This window comes from Anguilla rostrata, chromosome 7, assembly GCF_018555375.3.
Source record: "Anguilla rostrata isolate EN2019 chromosome 7, ASM1855537v3, whole genome shotgun sequence".
Taxonomy (NCBI): domain Eukaryota; kingdom Metazoa; phylum Chordata; class Actinopteri; order Anguilliformes; family Anguillidae; genus Anguilla; species Anguilla rostrata.
In genome coordinates, this window is record NC_057939.1 from 40,441,845 (window position 1) to 40,462,795 (window position 20,951).

At 40.1% G+C, this 20,951-nt stretch overlaps 1 long non-coding RNA gene across 1 annotated transcript; it reads right to left on the bottom strand.

Annotated features, from left to right (window-relative positions):
• Window positions 1-5,981: 5,981 nt before the first annotated feature.
• On the bottom strand, window positions 5,982-10,037 carry LOC135259696 (uncharacterized). Its single transcript, XR_010331355.1, has 2 exons — window positions 9,583-10,037; window positions 5,982-7,799 (listed from the first exon to the last, which is right to left on the bottom strand). It is a non-coding gene; the product is annotated as an uncharacterized LOC135259696 (long non-coding RNA).
• Between the last annotated feature and the right edge of the window lie 10,914 nt (window positions 10,038-20,951).

Sequence of the window (20,951 nt, forward strand, 5' to 3'; positions counted from 1 at the left end):
CTAGCACAGATTTTCCTTTAATTCATATCTGTCTGTTGGTGTAAAATGTACAGTATAATTATAAAGGTTCCATTAAAGTAAACCACTGAAGTTTGTTTCAAGGACTGTCTCTGAATATGAATATCTCATATTTCATGTGTGATCTACTGCAAGGGGCGTGGACTGCAGTGCTTTCTGCCCACACAGTTTGCTGATCTATCCTTTTGGAGGCCCCAGCATTTCACATTCTGATAACAAATGGCGAGATATTCACACACAATTGTTGCAAAAGCGCTTTAAGATTTCAATCAAACCGAGCAGACTGACCCCGTTTCTCGCCTCAAACATACGGTCAAGTTAGTCGGGTTGGTTGAACAGAAACATGCCATAGAGGTGGATCCATAGGTAAAGAGCTTGTCAAAGGCCTTGTATCTTAATTTCCTCTAGATTCAAATACGGAAACTTTATTGTAAACAGTTGACATAGTGCTGCTACCAATCTCATTTGTAAACCATGTGTTAAGAACAGGCAGAGGACATGTCAAAACTTATTTGTATCCACACAAGAGGTGAAATTTTGCTGTCATGAACTGCCTTTGTGATTGTGTCTCAACAGAATGTACCTCAAAGCCTAAACATGAAGTGAAGAAAATAATCATATACACTACATTTCCAAAAGTATGTGGACACCCCTTCTAATTAGTGGTTTTGGCAATTTCAGCCAGCTATTAACAGGTGCATAAAATGAAGCATACTGGGATTTAATGTCCATTGACAAACATTCACAGTAGAATGGGTCGTATTGAAGAGCTCAGTGACTTTCAACATGGCACTGTCATAGGATGCCACCTTTTCAACAAGTTAGTTTGTCAAATTTCTACCCCTGCTAGAGCTGCCCCAGTCAACTGTAAGTGCTGTAATTGTGAAGTGGAAATGTATAGGAGCAACAACAGCTCAGCCATTTGGTTAGTGAAACTAAATGTCTAAATATCCCGGATTATGACCCCTCTATTATTTATACAAAATAACACTAGGATTTATCTGGACACTGTCTCAAACAGCTATCCCAGATCAGCTGCACTTCTGGCTAGTGAACCTGTCAAAATGCCCAGGATGTAACCCGATTACAGTGTTACCTCAGAACTGCTTATAAAGCTAATACACTCACTAGTCCTCACAGAGTTGCACCCAGGTCAGCGAAAATGCAAACCACGTACTTTAGATGTGCTGAAAAGAAAAAATAGTATATAATGGCCCAATGACAGTTAACAATAACCAAGGATAGGCAGTTCCAACAATGCTGAAAGATAAACATTGCATTTACAAAGCAAGACAAAAAAGTCAGTTATTCTATAAATAGAGAAAAGACATAATCTAACAGACTAAGACAAAGACAAGGAACACAAAGTGAATATTGATATGTGCCCAAAATGCCTTCTTTGGACTCCCTTAAATGCAACCCTGAGCAAGCCTTCCACATTACACACTTCCCTTTGTATGCCTGAATAAGGTCTGGACAGGAACAGGTCTGTAACACCCTCTCCACAACCTAGAGACCGTCCCCTACTACTATCCTCCAGGAAGTACAGTCCCCCTCCCCTGTAGACATTAAAAATCAAATGACAGTAATAAGATACTTTGTACGATGGAATGTGACCTTATGTTTGTACCTGTCATTCTCTTAGATACTTTTCTATGGAGGCCCAAGGTGGTGGTCTTTCTATTATCCAAACACTTATGAAGGCAATTCATACTTGGGACAAACCTCCCTAAACCACCTTATAACAGCTCAGTGAGCCTGTCTCTATAACATACAGTATCCCCTACATTTCAGATTGTATTATTCAAAGTCCACCACATTTATCATATAATTCATATTATTCACATGCACATACATGTAATGATTCCATCAGTCCATAACGTGGCTAATGGCCAACCAGTTAATGTCTGACCCAACGGTGCCTGTGGGTGCTTTTTATGACATGAAAACAGACAATGTCCAGGTCATTTGTTTATCCTCGTTCCTGTGTTGGTGGGGTAAAAAGGTCACGAGACAGACCCATGTCAATATCCAGACTGTGAGGCAATTGTCTTTTCAGCTGTGTTTACAGCCTTCTGCTCTTTACGACTCCACTGGAGTGCAGGCAATGGTATGATGAAAGTCCTCGGACAGTCAGAATTGAATCTCACACAGTACTGGCCCGAACAGTGACATTCGCTAAGTTTGTTGCAGGAGGAATAATGGTCTAAGGCTAATTTCCATGGTTTGGGGTAGGCCCCTTAGTTCCAGTGAAGGGGAATCTTAAAGCTGCAGCATACAATGACATTCTAGAAAATTGTGGCAACAGTTTTGAGAATGCCCTTTCCTGTTTCAACATGATAATGTCCCAGTGCACACAGCAAGGTCCATAAACAAATGTTTTGCTGAGTTTGTTGGGGAAGAACCTAAGTGGCCTGCACAGAGCCCTGATCTCTACCCAACCAAACACCTTAGGGATGAATTGGACTACAAGCCAGGCCTTACGCCCAACAGTGCCCAACCTCACAAATGCTCTTGTGGCTGAATGGAAGTGAATCCCTGCAGCCCTGTTCCAAAACATGTGAGAAGAGTGGAGGCATGGTGTGCATGTTAGCTAAAGTTGTGGGCTAGTTGCCTTAAGGGCTAGTTTAGTTGAAGGTTTCTCTTCAACTTATGAAACACATGTTCAGTTGGATTCAGGGTGACTGACTTGGCCAGACAAGACTTTTTTTCAGTTTTTGGCTTTGAAAAGCCCCTGCTTTAGCAGCATGTTTTGTTTCCTGTAGGACGATGCACAATCCAATGAGTCCTAGAGGCATTTGCTTGAATCTGAGCAGATGAGATGCTTTTGTATACTTCTGCAGTTGCATCATCAATGCAGACAAGTACCTGGAACAGCCATTCATGCGTAAACCATAACACCATTGGGTTTTCCCATGACGTTATCACCTGCTTATGGAAATTCAGTGGGCTCTGATAATGCTCTACTAATTTATATAATCCATATAACGTTACATATCACAGTCTGGATATAGATTCGTTAACATGATGTTGGAATTACTATTATTGTACAAGTGTGTGCCTAACATTAGTTGGTTATTCAATGAATAGCCTATAATCAAGACTAGATACTGAAAGCTCTCTTATAACTGCACTAAGGAAGCAATTGAACACTCCTGACTTATCAGAAACACTTCTGAGGCCAATCATTTATGCATGGTGATACCACAATGTATAAAAAATACACTTTAATAAAAGCTGAGAATCTGCGCTGTAACCACATGCAAATTGTTTGATTACAATCTAAAATTGTGTAGTACATTGCCAAATCAAAAAAAAAAGTATTTGTCCCAAACATTATGGAGCTCACTGCATATATCCCTTAATATTTGCTCTAGCATTCTTTGTAATTAAGCATTCTTAGGAGGACTCATAAACAAAATATAAACATGCATGGAGGAGACGAGGGGGAAATTAAATAAATAAATGCTAAGCTATAATTGCAAAGGTTAGTAATACCCACCAGGGGAATGGGAAAGGCAGTGTGAGATGAATTAAATCCTTGCCTTAAACTATGTCCACTTCCAATTTGACGCAAGTACAATATGCTTCATATACTGAGTAGCAGTCTCAGTAATCAATTTGTTTTGATTGCAGAGCCAATTCCCAGATGTGTAGATCTTTTTTTTTTTTTTTTTTAATCCATGGTATGACATTGGCAGCTGCCAGGAATACTTAATACGCTTCCATGATAATACATTTGAAGCAACAATGACCGGGAACAAGCAGTGGCAGGATGCAATTGTCTGTGTCCCACCAGGGATAAGTCAACTTTTAAAAAATTTAAATTTCTGGCCGGTTCCCTCAGAGTATCGCTACAGATGTTTCTTCCAGTGATCTGCCAGTGTTCTCCACAGGCTACCAGCAATATGCCTCAAATACTAATAGCTCTCATGTAGTACTGTGCAGGCTGTAATGTCAAATTCACACCTGTATGTGGGCGAATGCATCAGGAGAGTGCATGTACTTCAACTGCAGCGACTCAGGAGCAGAGTGGTAAAACTGGGGATTAATTTGACTAATACTACAATATGATATATTCCACTTACCCTAAAAGACAAAATTAAGCATGGGACAGGCCTCCAGGCTCAAAGAAGTTACTAAGAGTCCAGCTAGGGCTGAAATTGAATTGCCATTGATTTTTTTTTTTTTTTTCTTCAGATTCTAATACGGTTTCCCAGAAGACAACATATGAGAAACAAGACAAACAATGGAAGTTCAAACTAGTTATCCCTGTCTTCAGTCACTTTGCTGACATCTGAAGAAAAAAAGTATGTGGCTCAGCCTCACAGGCTAATCCTGTCATCCACTGCACATGTTCCTTGCCACTGTTCTCAGTATAGGAAGTATTATTATTATTGTTGTTGTTGTTGTTGTTGTTGTTGTCCATTATCTATACCTACTTGTCTGGGTCAGGTTCATGGGTGGTGCTGGAGCCTACCCCAGCATGCACTGGGCAAGAGGCAGGAATACACCCTGGACAGGCGAGTTCTTTAGAAAAGAATGGTGGGGAACAAACAAGGCAGTGATCGGAGAGTGAGGCCTTGTGAATAGAGATGGGCATTCTGACTCATTGCCTGAGCCAGTTCCCTCAGTTCAGTTCAGGTGGACTGCCTCTGTGATTTATTCATTTCGTTCACTTCATTCAGCTCACTCAGTCCATCAACTTCGGCCACCACAGGGCAGCTTAGCATCCTGACAAATCTTATTGACAATCTATGACCGAAACGAGATCCTGGGTGGCATTCTCTGCTGAATGCCCCATGATTTTTTTTTCTTAGTACCATGATGGCCCTTGTGCTGCAGCAGAAATTACAACTGCACTGTTGCCAGTGTTGCCCTCTGCAAGACTGTGGACCGGCTGGGTGGGTGGGGAAAAGAGGGGTGGAGATATTGCAGGCAGGTGGGTATGAGGTTGTAGGATGGGTAGCCACAAATTATTATGGATGCAATGCGTGGATTTTTATTTTTTATGTTTTTCCCCCTGACACCCCCCTGACCATCCTTGTCACCGATTTCCTGGATTTGACCCTGGTACCAATGGTAGCCAAAAGCAAGGGTAATCGTATGATGTTTTTATGCATGCTAGAACAAAAGATACCATTCCATGCCATGTTCTGTGCAAACAATGAACATTTATTAATTTATTTATTTAGGGCATATATGATGCATGGATATAAATATGTAATCACCAGCTATTAATCAAAATTAAAAACTAATATGCATATATAGATGGTTGAATGTGTTTCTGGTCTATTATGTTGTCCCTAATTTATTGTAATTACCAAGCCATTATTTACGGTTATGATGGTCCAGAATACTAACATTGTTGTGATTTTCATTTACAATAGGTACGCATTGGTAATTAGTGGTGTAATGCAATCCTGCCATGAAGCATCATGAGGTTAAGCATTCGGTGAGTTAATGAATGAGAGGAGAGCATTGATTGAGGTGATAAAAGATCATTGTATATGTCAAACTGATGTTCATGAACTGACAAGGACGGTTTTAACGGAGAAAGAAAAACAGAGCTCACAAAAAAAATGATTCCTGTATATGGGAAGGGCTGACTTAGTCCCTGTGTCAGCAACCTGGGGCTTTAGAAAGACATAATTGTGCTGCTGTAGGTATATACAGTGATCAGAAAAGAAAGTACACTATTTCAATTGTATGGTTTCACATACTAGGACATGACTAACCCTCACCTAGCCATACCTAACAGTCCCAACAGTAGACAAATCTAACCTCATGTAACTCATAACGCTCACACATTTTGCTTTGTCATTATTTATTCAGCCAAAAATAAGCCATTTGTGAAAAGGCAAGTCTACTCTTACTACATCCATCAGTTAACTCTTTGAACCCGATGGTGATTTTGACATTTTTCTTCACTACCCTGTTTAAAAAAAAAAAAAAAAAATTAAACAGATTAAACATGTTTACTCAATTGATAACCCCTCTTGCAACCCTTCATCAGACTTTTGCTATATATATATATAGACAGGTGATAACATAACAGGTAAAGAACAAGTGATTCACAAATGGAGAGTATTCAGTACAGTTGCCAATCTATTCAGGAGCACAGGTCCCAACAAATTCACGCTGAGACCAGACTGTATTTTCCCTGCAAAGCTATTCAGAAAAAAAAAACAACTCTCAGTCACTGAATCAAGTTTTAATTCATGAACTATACAAAACAAATTAATTCCCATGCAGTGCTTTTTTTTTTTACAGAAAAATCCAAATAATATGAAGGAAAACAAAAATCATGTCTTGTTAGGCCATTTTGGTTGCATACACTCTATAAATACCCTTCCAAAAGTACTTTGTGAGAAGAATGTTGCTGATGGATAATTGTATATTGTAAATTCCAGAAATGACCCCTTTGTAAAAGTCACATTACACGGAGGCCTCCCATATTAATGAATTTTAAATTAACAAATGTATCTGAGATTTATGTAGATGTAAAATGTTGACAAGGAAGAAAATTATTAGTGATTACAAAATAAGAAGCACATTTGAAGTCATTGGCCCTGACTTAAAGGTGGCATTAGCTTAAATAAGCCAAGATGAATTCAGTCTGAATATAAAACAAGAATGCGAATACATATATAAATAATTAAATGTGTGTTCACCACATTTGTAATTGAATGCATAATGCACAAGACCTATTTATTCCAGAGTTCATTTTTAATTTTCAGAAAAAAAAAGTTACAGTGCCATGAAAAAAATATGTGCCCCCTTACTGGTTTCCTGTATTATTGCATATTTGTCGCACTGAATGGTTACAGTTCTTATGACGAAATGTAATACTAGACAATCGTAAACCGAGTTAGCACAACACATATTTTAAATTATTATTTAATTAATTTAGTCAACAAGGTTAATAGCCCTTATCACCTACATGAAAAAATAATTTCCCCCTGAAGCAGCAATAACTGCAAACACTTTAATTTTCTATCAGCCTTTCACATTTCCGTGAAGGTATTTTAGCCCACTCTTTCTTGCAGAACTGCTTTAATTCAGACACATTATTTGGTTTTCAAGCATGAACTGTTCCTTATAAGTCATGCGACAACATCTCTATTGGGTTCAAGTCAGGACTTCGACAAATTCACTCCAAAACTTAATTTGTGTTTCTTTTCACCCATTCAGACATTTTTTGTGTTTTGGATCATTATGCTGCTGCATAACCCGATTATGCTTCAGCATGATGACTGAATTTTCTGGTCCAGAGCAAAATTCCTGATTACTTCAATAATGGTCAATTCTGCAAGTTGTCCAGGTCCCGAAGCTGCAAAGCATCCCCAAACCATCACACTACCACCACCATCATACACCATGTTTGTATGACGTTCTTACTGTGAAATGCTGCATTTGCTTTACGCCATAAATGATGGGAACCATGTCATCTAAAAAGTTCCACTTTTGACTAATCTGTCCATAAGACATTATCCCAAAAGTCTTGGCCATTATCCAGGTGCTGTTTTGTAAATGTGAGACGAGCACTCTTGGTTAGCAGATGTTTCTGCCTTGCTACTCACCCATGAATTCCATTTTTGCTCAGTCTCTTTCTTATTGTGAAGTCATGAACACTGACTTTTGTTGAGGCTACAGAGGTCTGCAGTTCTTTGGATGCTCTTCTGGAATCTTTTGTCACTTCCTGGATGAGTTGTTGGAGAAATTTTAGCCGGCCACTCCCAGGATATTTCATCACTGTGTTCTCCATTTGGAGATAACGGCTCAAAGAGAGTGTATTCATAAGAGAATCAAGGACTCGCTGTGGTTTTACCTAATCTCTTATGGAATTTCCTTTGGTCATGACATAGTGTGCTTGTAAAAATGTTGTGGTGACTACTTTACTCTGATTGTAAGGTTCAATATGAGTGAGGTTTAGATTCAACAGGGCTGGCTGCAGTCAAGCCTGGCTCTGTTCAATCAGCTGTATGTAATTATCAATTACATTTGGTTTAATTGGTTGATTGAATAACTTTTGGAGCAATTAATTTTTCACATGGGTGGTATGGGTGTTTGATAACTTTTTTCAGTAAATAAATTAAATAGTCATTAGAGTTTCCCTTTGTCAAATGTAACATGTCTAAAGATCAGAAAATATGCAATGATTGAGGAAATCAGGACGAGGAAAAGTACTTTTTCACAGCAGTGTATTTACGATCAAAGATTTTAATCTGCAACTGTGCGACACACGGTTAGGGTCAGCCATTCTGTCTCCTACAGTTAAGGAATTGGAGGGCAAGAAGGAAAAATGGGGAATTTAAGGTCTTTAGGGAGTCTACAAATCCTTTTTTTACCTGAAGTCAATGGGAAACGGTGCCTACCGATGCCCAAAATTGCCTTCTATTTACATCACAGGGCAGGACCATACATTCAGGACCCCATTTCCAACTAGAGAGCAGGAAATAGGCTGGCATGACCTGATCCAGCACAGCATGATTACTTTTCTATTGCATTACCCACAGGCAGGTGGACCCGGTGATACTTTTCAGCATTGACCCAACTCGTACCATAAATCATGTAACTTTTTAATATGTGTACAGTATTGAAGTATGAATCAAGATATGCTGTACAACACATGCTTCTGTAAAGATGCATAATTTGCAGACAAAAACACTTCTGTCTGAAAGCTTGTTAAACCTTTTACTCGTATAGCAAATGGTTCTGAGAACTCTTTTATACATCTGTTCTTAGAACATCTACCTTTGCATTGCTGTTTGTAATTACAACAGTGAGCGGTAAGCCCAAGGTTATATTTGATCAAGTCACAGTGACACGATCTGCCGTTTTGGCTGTTTGGCTGTTTTCTTTGTTTTTGTGTGACTGTTTTCTACAGGACTGCGTGCGTCAACAGGACATGCCTGAGGACATTGTTACAAGACCTCGTGGTGTGTTTGAGTCACTGGTGGGGAGAAGAGCAGCCTTCAGCTTCAGATGAACGTGAGCCGTAGCTAAAACATGGGGGCAATAGACGATAACCGGTGACTTGAATTTTTTTCAGTATTGGCTGTCATTGACAGTGAAGTGTTTTTGTAATGGATTTTGGAGAGTATTGACTATAGACATTTAGCAAATTAAACAACAGATCATTTGCTTAATTTAATTCAGTTTTAACCATTTAATATCCAGTTGTGTGTAGTGGTGTCAACCCCAGTGTCATGGTGATATTCCAAAATGACGTATTTGATTTGGCAACCAAATGTTTCTACTCACCTACTGTATGATTGACAATGCTTTTCCATTTGTGTGTGTGTGTGTGTGTGTGTGCGTGTGCGTGTGCGTGCATGTGTTTGTGTGCCTGTTTGTTGTTCTTGCAAGAAAGCAAGAAGGAAATTAAGAATGAATACACAGTCAGTCATAGGAGCAGGTGAAAGATAACAATAAGGAACTGAAGCAAAGGAAGGAAGAAAAAAAATCCCTTAGAAATCCGGTGAAGACGACGTGGTCGAAACTTTACAATAACAACAATACATACGAGTATGTGAGCCATTCATGCGTAGAACCCCTTACCTATCATTCCTTTCTTTGGGGAAGCGTGGCCATTATCCCCACTCAAGGTCGAGCAGGAAGAGCAAAGAATCACCAGGTGAATGAGTACTGAATCACTACATTGTGCAATCTCTGCCCTCACACTCTGTGTCCTTGCCTCTTCATACGCATGAAAATAGAACAGTGTCTTGGAATATCGCGCGAAAAAAATAAATATTGTCCACGTCTAATGACGAGAAAACATTTAATCCTCTTTTCATGCGGTGTAATCCCCTCTCTTCGTTTGAGGTTTTCTTTGAAGTTCAACCGCAAAACAATCTTCAAAAAGAAAAGCCTCCAGTGCTAAAATATAGACATTGTTGCTTCCCGGTGTGTCTTGTATCCTCCATGTTCAATGCCTTTAATTGCATTGGCTTATATTAAGAGCATTTGCATGGAAACAGGGTGTTTGTGTGCCAAGCAGTTCCAAGGGAATGTGTGTGTGTGTGTGTGTGGTGTTGGAGGGAGAGGGGGTGGGGGGGGGGGGTGTGGCATTGTATGTTTAACATGTGTACATAACAGGTTTTACATTGTCTTTGAATGGGTTTCCAGGATTTATGATAAGGTAGTCCCAAACTATTCAACGCCTGCAGGTACATCGGAACCGTGGTTTTGAGTTTTGAATTTCTGACGTGGTCTTCAGGTTTTGCAGGTAAAACCTTTAGGACATTTTGTTTCAGTGTTTTTAATTTGAATATTGCAGTATGCCTGGACAGAGGCACTTCTCTTCTCCTGTGATGTGTTTCTCTTGTTACTGCTCCCCTGAGCTTCTGAGCCAGTTCCTCTTCACTGTTTTGCCATGTTTGTGGGGTCATCAAGTGGACTGTGTTGTTGTTTGTTTCATGTTTATTTTTTTTAGGAGAACTCAGTGTGTGTGTATTTGTGTGTGTGTGTGTGTATGTGTATGTGAACTTGTAATACTACCTTTTGTGGGGACAAAATATCCCCACACAGATAGAAAGATTAGGAACATTATGCGTTGTGGGGACCTTTTTCTGGTACCCACAAGGTCAAGAGGCTGTTTTAGGGTTAGGACTTAGGTTTAGGGTTAGGGTTACAATTAGGTTAAGGTTAGGCATGTAGTGGTTGGGGTTAGGGTTAGAGATTACGGAATGAATGTAGTCAATGGGAAGTCCCCACAAGGATAGCAATACAGGACTGTCTGTGTGTGTGTGTGCATGAGTGCTTTTTTTACTTTTGTTTTTAATTTTTGTAATTTTCATCTTAATGATTTGTCTTGTATGTGATCACGTTTATGTAACCCTAGAGCTCTCTTCCTCTTCAAATATTTATTTACTTATTTATTTGTTTGTTTGTTTGCACAAAACAATACATGCAATAGTTTGTGGGCTATGTAGTAAAACAAAAGAAATGCTCATTTTAATTGTAATTTGCTCGTGCAGCCTGAACTCATTCTAGGTGTAAGGTTTCAGAAAATCCTCAAGGCCTCTTTTCATTATAGGCAAAAATGTTAGCTCATTTAGAGTAAAACACAGCTTTAAAAACACATTTTTCAACCTTTCATCACAAAAGGAGTCACTGCTAGTAATATTTTCAATTATTCTTGCCACACTGATCTTGCTTTGATATTATTATTCGATAATTGACTAACACGCGCACATGCAGGCATACACAAGCGCATGCACACATGCATGCACACACATGTACACGCAAGCATATACTGCTTACCTGCGTCATCTTCATTTCTCCTGGGATAGTAACAGAGGGATATGGGGAAATGAGCATGTTTTTTCACATGTTGCCAGTAGATGGCAGTAAAACTCTTTCTGTGAAACCGAGAATATTTGCTTAATGATGAAGGTTTATATGTTGGGTTGCCACTGCAATGAAATGACATTTAAATATTGAGCTAAATACTCAAAAATGAAAAAAAGCATTAATACACAGCTAATTTACATAGATTTTCTGCAAGAAGAGATAAATTTGGATCATTCCAATCCAGTTATGCCAAGCAGTCCCTTGTAACAGGTATAGCTCAATTAAATGTCATTATATGTTACAGGTGTAGATAAATTAAATGACATATGAAAATGTCTATACACCTTGGATGAAACTGGTTTGACGAAAGACAACACATTTATTTTGCTTGTGCCTCACTGTTTCCATGACAACACTTTGATACAATTAAAATGCAACTCGGATAATGGAAACTACACTTCACTCGCATTGCTTTTTTTTTGCAAAATGCAAAATTTGTTTTTATTTCCAAAAAAGAAAAAAAGAAATGTATTTTCATATTACGGCCACGGAAGCCTGCCACCCTTAGGAACCATGAAGGGGGACTTTCTTTCCAGGAAGAAGGGGAGGTGAGACAGGAAGAGTCTAAACAGATGTGGCTATCCGTGGCCTCTTGCAGCTTGCGTCTGAAGACATCTCCAGAGCCTGTGTGCCTTGCTACAGGAAGTTTCATTTGACAGTTTAATTCTGCCCAGGAGAATGTTTGCGGGGATAATCCTATTCAAACTGCTGGATTAGACTGGTCTGTTCCATGGCTAGAGGCCCGTACACCCATTAGCTAAAAACAGCTCTGAGTTTCTCTGATCTTCTTACAGCTAGTAAACCAGATTTCCTTCCAACCACCTCCTCCTATTCCTATTAGTACTTTTTAGAGTTTAGAGTTGAACTGCCAATTTTCAAATAAATCTTTTGAATCCCCTCTGCCATAAAGCAATAATTACCACTGAACTGCACATTCCAGTCAACTGATGGGCTGAATGGAATATTGCCCTGATGAAACAATGCAAAGCTCCTACATTAGCGGCAAGAAACTCTTAAAAAAACACTGCCAGATGGACCCACTTTTCTGTATAATCAAACATCCACCTGTTGTAATTTAAAGGAATGGCTTACTCTCTGGAGCTTTTGATATTGTTTCAGCTTTAATGTATGTTTTTGATTAAGGATGAATAATTTTTTTGATGGTTCCGGAAGGTTCTGATGACCTCAAAGTCGCTGGTATGGGCTATTCGTGAGTTTGTGGTTTAAAACACACAATTTAATACACTTAAATGGACTCCAATGCTCTGTGTGTGTGTGTGTGTACATTTGTGTATGTATACAGAATTTATACCAGTAATACTGTTGTATGAATAACTGCACAAACAGCTCTGGATTATGCTGTCTCAGAAGGAGATAAAAGAGATTATTGCCCAATATAGCTGCTGATAAGAAAACTCACTGACCACTGAGAGCCATTTAGGTCCATTCTTGTTGTGTGTTTTGATCTGGTTGTTTTCCTGGCAGGCTGTTGCCAGTGGAGCCTAATGTATTGATTGGATTTGAGTCTGTCTCAGACTGCCCCCCCACACACACACACACACACACACATGCGCGCACACACACATGCACGCACCCACACACACACGCACACACACACACACACAACACTTCATGGAAGCAATTGGTCTGGCTCTGCTGGGCTGTTTTTTTGTGTGTTCTTAGTTTTATGATTATATGAATGCTGCATCATCTATACACAGGTGGGGGCTTCAATTATAGATGTCTGGGTTTCTTAGCTTCCCGTTGAAAAATGTGGAAACATTGTATCCACGTTCTCTGCAGTTGCCTGTTTACCACGGCCCAATGTGTTGCCTTTTAGCTAACTGCAAAAACTATGATTTTTGTAATTGTATTATAGCATTTTTTACTCAAATGAGTTTTGATTGCAATGCATTATAGCTGTCCCTAGACTAGACTACTGCAGGTGGATGATTCCGTAGGACCCACAATTTAGTAGCACCCAATGGGGCTCATGGAAAAAAAATAAAAAATCAACCTTAAAAGTCATTGTCCAGTAATATGGATGCTGATTGGCTGGGCATGGTCATGATGGATAGCATATATCAGCAGAATTCTGTAGCAAAGAATCTTAATGAAAATGTTGAGTTGATTGGAGAGTGCCTTCAAGTTGGAGACCTGATCTATTCAAGACATCCCGTATTTCCCAGATGTAGATCAAGATCAAGACCAAATTGCCTCAGTCTGGATTGCAGTGTGCTCTCAAACTCGTTAGTGTAGTCCCACCCTAATCCTGATTGCAGCATGCCTTAAACGCCACCTGGAGGATACTGAAGTTGAATGCTATGTAAATCTGCTGCTGAGCTGGTTTTATAAGAGACGGAGGGCTGTTCATGTACAAAATGATCATATCTCACCACTCATCATTGCCTATTTCATTCACATATTTTGCTACTCATCTGATACTGGCTTATACCTTTCCACGCAGTACTTGTATTATACATATATTTGTTTTCACTGCAACAAATAAATAAATAAATATGCTGTATAGGTCTTATTGTCTGCATCTCCAAAATTTCTATACTTGGTTAAAAAATTCAGAAGTATTCTTCTATGTGTTGTGTGGTATGTGCATTTAGGTTGCATTACCTTATAATTTACTCTCATAGTTACATTTTTTTAAGGACAACATTGTCATTGAAGAGACTGAAACAATGAAAGTGCTGATAGGCCAAATTCAATTTACCTTTGCTCAGCAGCATTTCGGCATATTCATTATTCTGTTGATTGACAAACAATGACTTGCATGTGTTTCGGATTAAAAATCATGTCTCGAATCAGCGTGGCATCATTGCAGTGCTAGATCAAGCCTCAGAGATGAAATGTGTCCTTGCATAACAGTTTGTTTAGCAAGCATATGTATCTTTTTAGAATGGATTTAATGCATTGTCTTGCTTATATAGGCTTTGCGTTGTAATCATTATAATAGCATATGTTTCCGGAATGTAATAAATAAATATATGAGCAGGAAAAACATAAATCCGGAATTCCTGGGAGATCTGAAGGCTTCCTGGGGATCAGCCGAACTGCATACCACAATCAAGACCTTCTTAAACGTGTTCGTACAGTACTTTGAAAGGCCATCTCATGATGCAGCTGCATACTAAAAATTGAAGGTACGCTGCTATCAATCCCCTATGATTACCATTGATGTCTGATGCTAGCTTAAAAACCATCTTTGAGGCTAGCAAACTGAAAGACAGAGCTGTAAAGTAACTCCTATCCTGGCTTAGTCATAGAGCAATATATATATATATATATATATATATATATAATGTATATATATATATATTTATATAAGTGGTCTGTATATACCAGGAATGCAGATCATGTGACATAAATCATCAATCCATTACTCTGATCCCTCCTCCACACAGTCAGGTTTTTCCTTTTTTTCGGGGGGGGGGGGCATTTTGATTAACAGGTGAGCGGTTTAGGGTGCAAACCCGGGATGATTCATATCGCGGTGATTTAAGATCAGCCCGAGCCGGGCGGCTATCCATCATTGTAATACTGAGCTCGTGGGGCAGGGGGCTTGACAGGAGCCCCTTCGGAATTTATAAGCCCTTCACTCAATTCAAGGTCGCGCCGCCACCTCCTGGTGGCCAAATTGCCGCCTCGTAGCTGGGGGAAAATTACGCGTCCGATGGGTCCTCGCAATTCCGGTGATATAAGCCCGGTCGAAGAGTGTTCCCCCTCCCACGTCCTCCAGCCCCTTCCGAACCGCCTCAGCTCACCCTAAAATAGACAAGGATGGACCATCCTAAGAGGCCGCGTCCTCGCTGAAAGAACGTCCTAAAATGCACGAGATCCTCTTTTCCTTGACCCGTCTTTTGAGCCGTTCCCTCTGGTTGCGTACGCGCTCAGACCCCGTGCCATCAAAATTACAACTGTGAGGAAAGATGGGATTTGGGTCAACGGGCCCTTTATGCGCATAATGAAGTTGCAAAATGAAAAAAAAAAAGAAAAAAGGAAAAAGGCTACGCGCGTCCCTGCGGAAAACCCGGCGATAAATCGCCCCCGAGGCAGGCGCGGTTTTATGGCTCCTGCCGACGACTAGCGCGGGGGGGGGGCCTAATTCACAGTGTCCCCTCTTTTCTTTTTCTTTTTTTTTACGGGAGCCCCGGCGGGCGGGGCGGGGCGGGGCGTGTTCGCGCGGGAGGCGAGCCCGCTTTTTTCCCGCTCCCGCCGAACACCTGCTGCCGACGGTCCGGGTGCGCCGCCCGCTCGCTAACGACGCCGGCTGAGGCTCGTTAAAGCACGCTCGATCGCAGGGGAGGGGTCGGCCTGGGAGGCCCCGCCGCTCAAATTAAAAGCGCGTCTGCACGAGGAGCCGAAACGGGAAGATGTAAATAAAAATCCAATTTTCGATGAATATTTAACACCTCCGCGGACGCCCACTCAGTCGCAGACCGCAGCGCGCGGTTTTAAGATGACAACATCACGAAATACATCTGAGGTCCTCTCTGGGAAGATATCTGGGAGGGTCTGGTTGTGTAGGTCCCTTAGAGCGCTGGTGTTGAAGGCAGTAATATGTAATGATATTTGTATTTATATCAAAAGTGCATTGTGCTTAACCTGTTCATTGTCTGACCTGTTTTCTTACTACAAGAAATGCAAGTTTCCAGAACTTTTTCATTTCTTGCATATATTCTGTCCCTAAACTCTCCCTTTTTTAGATCTTTGACCTCTCTTACTCCATGGTGGTGGAGAAACCTGACCCATGACATAATAATTCACCATTCTGTTACAATCCCTTGTCACCTCATGTATACAGTGCTATCTCTCGTGAATTCTCCATTTGTTGCTCTTCATGCACAAAATATTCCTATTAACAGTAATAATACTACTACTAATAATAATAATAACCCTCTTAATTTAATACCATCAAATTGAATGTGTTTATATCACACCCTACTTGTGTATTCATATTCAAACATGATCTCCACCAAAATAAAAATGAGTAAATTCTCATTTAAAAAACAATTAGCACATTTAAATTACATCGTGAAGCAATTTGTTGATTTTACACATGCATGCCAAAGTTAATAGTATGGAAGTTTTCACTGACTATTTAAATATGACTAATAGCTCAGTGATTAAAGGAAACAGAGGAATCTGGAGCTACTGCTTGGTTTTCTGTTTCTTGTTTTGGGCAGGAGTTGGGTGCCTAATTGTACAGTAATGTAAATAAGACGTAATAAGCCGTAATGCACAGTAATGAATAATAATTAAATGAACTAGAGCATCGAAGGGAATTAAAAGTGGTTATCTGGCTGCCAGCTCAGTGCAAGTTTGGAGAGATTTTTCGTCTTGGCTTAATTTGTCAGATCTATAAATGTCTCAAAGCAAAATAATTGTTGGTAATGGATGCAATCTGTATACATTCAGGATGTGTACTTTGGTCCTCTGGTAAGAATAGTTAACTTCCATTAGTGCTTTAGTGATGTTTCGTATACACTTGCTGTTCGCCAGCTCTGGCACCGTTGCTCATGTAAATCAAGTGAATGCGTTCACGTTGTCTTATATTGAAAGCCACTTTGGATAAGAGCATCTGCTAAATGAGTGGATTGTGATGTAATGCAAAGCTTACAATTGTCTGCAAAGCCACGTGCGCACAGCTGGAAGGACTGAAGCCACTGGACAGAAAGCCAGGGCGGTGTGATCAACGAGGAGCCATCATTGGCCTTAATTAAGCCTTAATGACTGCCGATGGCCTGCCTACTCATTTGTGAGAAGTGGTCTTAACTTTACAGGTATCATGTGATGCTGCTCTTAAAGGTGGAATTACACAGTGGTAAAATAGCCAGGAGCTGCTGGTTAGTATTACGGGGGGGGGGGGGTTGATTACATAGAAACTGTGTCTTCAACTCAGTAAATCATCGTGAATGAGGATGTCTGCTTAGGCTAAATGTGTAATGCAAACGTATAATGTATTATCGAGTGTCAATACCCTCAAACCAAACCGTGCCGTCAATATATTGACATGCGTCAAAGATGAAGGTCTCCTCAACAGCCTGTTTTTATCAGTATGAGCCAGAGCATTTGCCTCGTTTGAAACGCTTAAACTCGTGGTTTGATCTTGAAGTGACCCAACCAGCTTTGTAGAACAATTCATTTTGAAAGCATCCATCATCACTGACAATGACAAAAGTTCCACTCTTTACATAATCTGCTCTACATATGGATGCACGGCTTTCAGTTTTTAAATAATTGTTTTATATTCAGACTCCCAGGCTTCAGGTTCCCTGATCACTTAAACACATGCACGGTCCTGTCGTGTTTCAAATCTAAATTATATGTTCCATGAAGCATAAATCAGCAGTTGTCTGGTTCTCCAATTTGTTAAGAAAATGAATTATATTGTGCTACAGGCATTTTTTATTCACAGCTTGGAGCATAAATATCATTTCAATGTGGTGGTTTCAGAGGGGGAGCAAAAAAAATATGGAAGGACAGAAATTGGTAGATGAGAAACAAATGCTTGAGTTACTGCATAAAAAAATAAAATAAAAAAAACCTCCAAACATACTTGCCACATTCAATGCTTTATGTCTTTCTCAGCAAGCCGGATACCACAGTAAAACCACATGGAACATCCCGATGTCCTTATCCAATGATTTTCCTTTCCTGGACCAAGAGATTATCTCAGTCTCCTGGGTATAGCAAAGGTTGGACATATCTAGCCATTTGTCTGATATCTTCGCACAGCAATTACCAGCTTTAGGGACCTACTTCAAATCATACATAGGCTTAAAAAGTCAGTTGCTGAAGCTTGGACATGCTTCCCGACCTCAGAAGAAAGAAGGGAAACAGGCTTTTTTTTTGCAGCTATCAGTAGAAAATTGATCTTGAGACTTTCATTCTATGGCGGTGGCAATCTGCTCAGAATGGGAGGAGGGAAAAAAAAACAAAAAAAAAACTCTGTATTCCAGAATAATTAAGGAATGGCGATGCTGTCCCACTGCCCTGTTGATGCCTCTGAAGGACTACAATCTTTTAGGCACCGTGGGTTTTTTTTTTTTTTTTTTTGATACAAATGCTTGTTGGTTTCGCCTTTAAATTTTGCATTGATTTAACCAGGCAAGGCTGACAGATTAACAGCTCTGCCGGTTACTGTAAACGCATTACGGGGTCCAGCGTGCGCTCCCTGCAACACGGGCCCTCTGCACTTGGGCTGTTCTTTCCAATCTGGAACTGCATCAGTAAAGTCCTGCTCGTGGGTCCGTGAGAAATTATGGGTCCAAAGTGTTTTCTCCTTCAGTTCCAAACTCCCCACTGCGACAGAAACGGCATGGAACAATGACCCTGCCTCGAATTTAATCAGCATTTGTCCTTGACTTTGACTTACAAAAAAAAAAAAAAAAAGTTATTTTTCTAATTCTGAAGACAGATGAATTGGTTGTCAAACTTAAGGAAAAATGTTCATTTGTCGCGTGAATCCAGGCCCATGATCGAGTAAAAACTCAAAACACACTCGCCGTATTCATACAAAGACCCTCTGTATGTGAAATAGGAAACACACTGTACACCCAAGGCTTATGATTACTGGACTTCAGAAATTGTGTTTCTGCTCTGGCTTTCGTGAGGGCAAATTCAGATGTGCTTCCCTTGATTAATTGCAATGCCTTTGTACTTCCCATTGAACAATTTGTAGAAATTAATATTCTGTGTTCTGGGTCTTGTACTTCATTAGTCAACATTTTGCAGGCTGCACAATTTATTTGTGTACAGTATAAAATGGGAAATCAAAACTGGGTATAAATTAAAATGGATTAAATGTTTCAGCTCAGATTTCTGAATTCAAACCATAGCCCATATTGTGAAATGCAAGAGGTGGGCAAGACCTACACAGTTGTCATTTTCGCTGTGCAAATGCAAGAAGGTTTTGTGGCTGCAGTTTTACTACTGTCTTGAAAAAAAAATGCAATTTTTGTAGTAGACTGACTGAATAAAGCGAAGCTTGAAAATAATTTCCTGTTCTGAGTAGGATTTCATTTTTTTCCCCCCCTTTCTGTTGTGGCCACGTCAGTCTGAGTTACAGAGCTAGTTATCGCTAAATACTCTGACTGACGTGTCCACGGGAGCAAGGACAGCAACAGCAGACACAAAAGAAAACCTTCTCCAAATAGCGCCAACGCTAATGCGAAAGCTTCTTTTCTCGCGCATTCGCATTGTAGCTCATTGGCTGAACATTCACCGGGGAGAGAGTGAGCTAATCATCTGTAACACAGCGAGTATAAACAATACCTTTTGTTTCACTCTGCTCTCACTGATCAGCACAATGGGTTGTGTATGCTTTCATATTAATCCGAAAAGGAGGCTTCTCACAAACAGGGCAGTGCTTCCCTGGAACACAATGAATCGGAGCTTATGACATTGAAAATCGACAAAACTGGTAAAACTGACAAAAAAAGGGCGAAACTGTCCATATTTATTATTCATTATTAGCTGCTGGTTCAGGAATATCGAACACGTCAGGAGTATTTTAATCAGTTGCCCCGTAAAAAAAAAAAAAAAAGTTTCATGTTTGTCATTTCTTTTTTGTTTTTTTTCTATGTGTTTTCTCTCTACTCCTGTGGTCTCAGCTCAGATCTGTTTAGGCTAAAATCAATGTTAGTAAATGAGATTTTAAATAAGCTCAGAATCCAAATACATAATCAGAGCCCCCCCTAGTAGAACTGAAGGTCATTATGCTGTTCATGTGACTGGCTGCTTCAGTTAAGGACAGCTGTAGCCTATTTTTGAATTTCGGGTAAAGTATATATGCACACACACACACATGCACACGCATACACACACACTCACACTCATACACACACACGCACACACACACACTTCACACATATTTGTGAGAAACTTCATCCCTCAGTCATACGTTTCTTCAAAGCCCCGATGTGTCAAACTGTCAAGCTATTGACTTACATTTTTGGGGGAATTTTCCCTAAAGGGGAAGCAGAGGGGGATTTGGGGGATTGAAGAATGGGGGTGGGGGTGGGGGTGTGGGTGGGAGTGGGGGGGGTGGGTTTCAGGGGGCACCAGAAGTATCAATTCAGTGTGCGATATGATGTATACACACGGCCCTTGATAGAGTGCGTAGCGAGGGTCGAGCTGGCCCGGGTTAGTGTGATTCATTAGACGTCCCGATCGCTCTTGTGAGGGAGCACATTAGGCAGCCGCCGCCCGTTCTGTAAAATTGAAAAGAGCTGGCACAGGGGAGGCTATTTCTCCCGTCGCTCGCTCCCAAATTCACCCGCCTCCCCCACCCTCCAAATCCAGCCTCGGCGGCTGCTGCTTGCAAAATCGGTACAAGACTAATTAAGGGAGTCCAGATTCATTTGAGTTGAGCTTACTGAGTGCATATCTGTCTATAAAGGAACAACAGACTCATAATAATGCGGTTGTTGATGCCTTTTTAAACAACATTATTATTATTATTATTTAATAATAAATGTCTGTTTGTGTGTGTGTGTGTGTATATATATATATGTATGTATATATATATATATATATATATATATATATATATATAT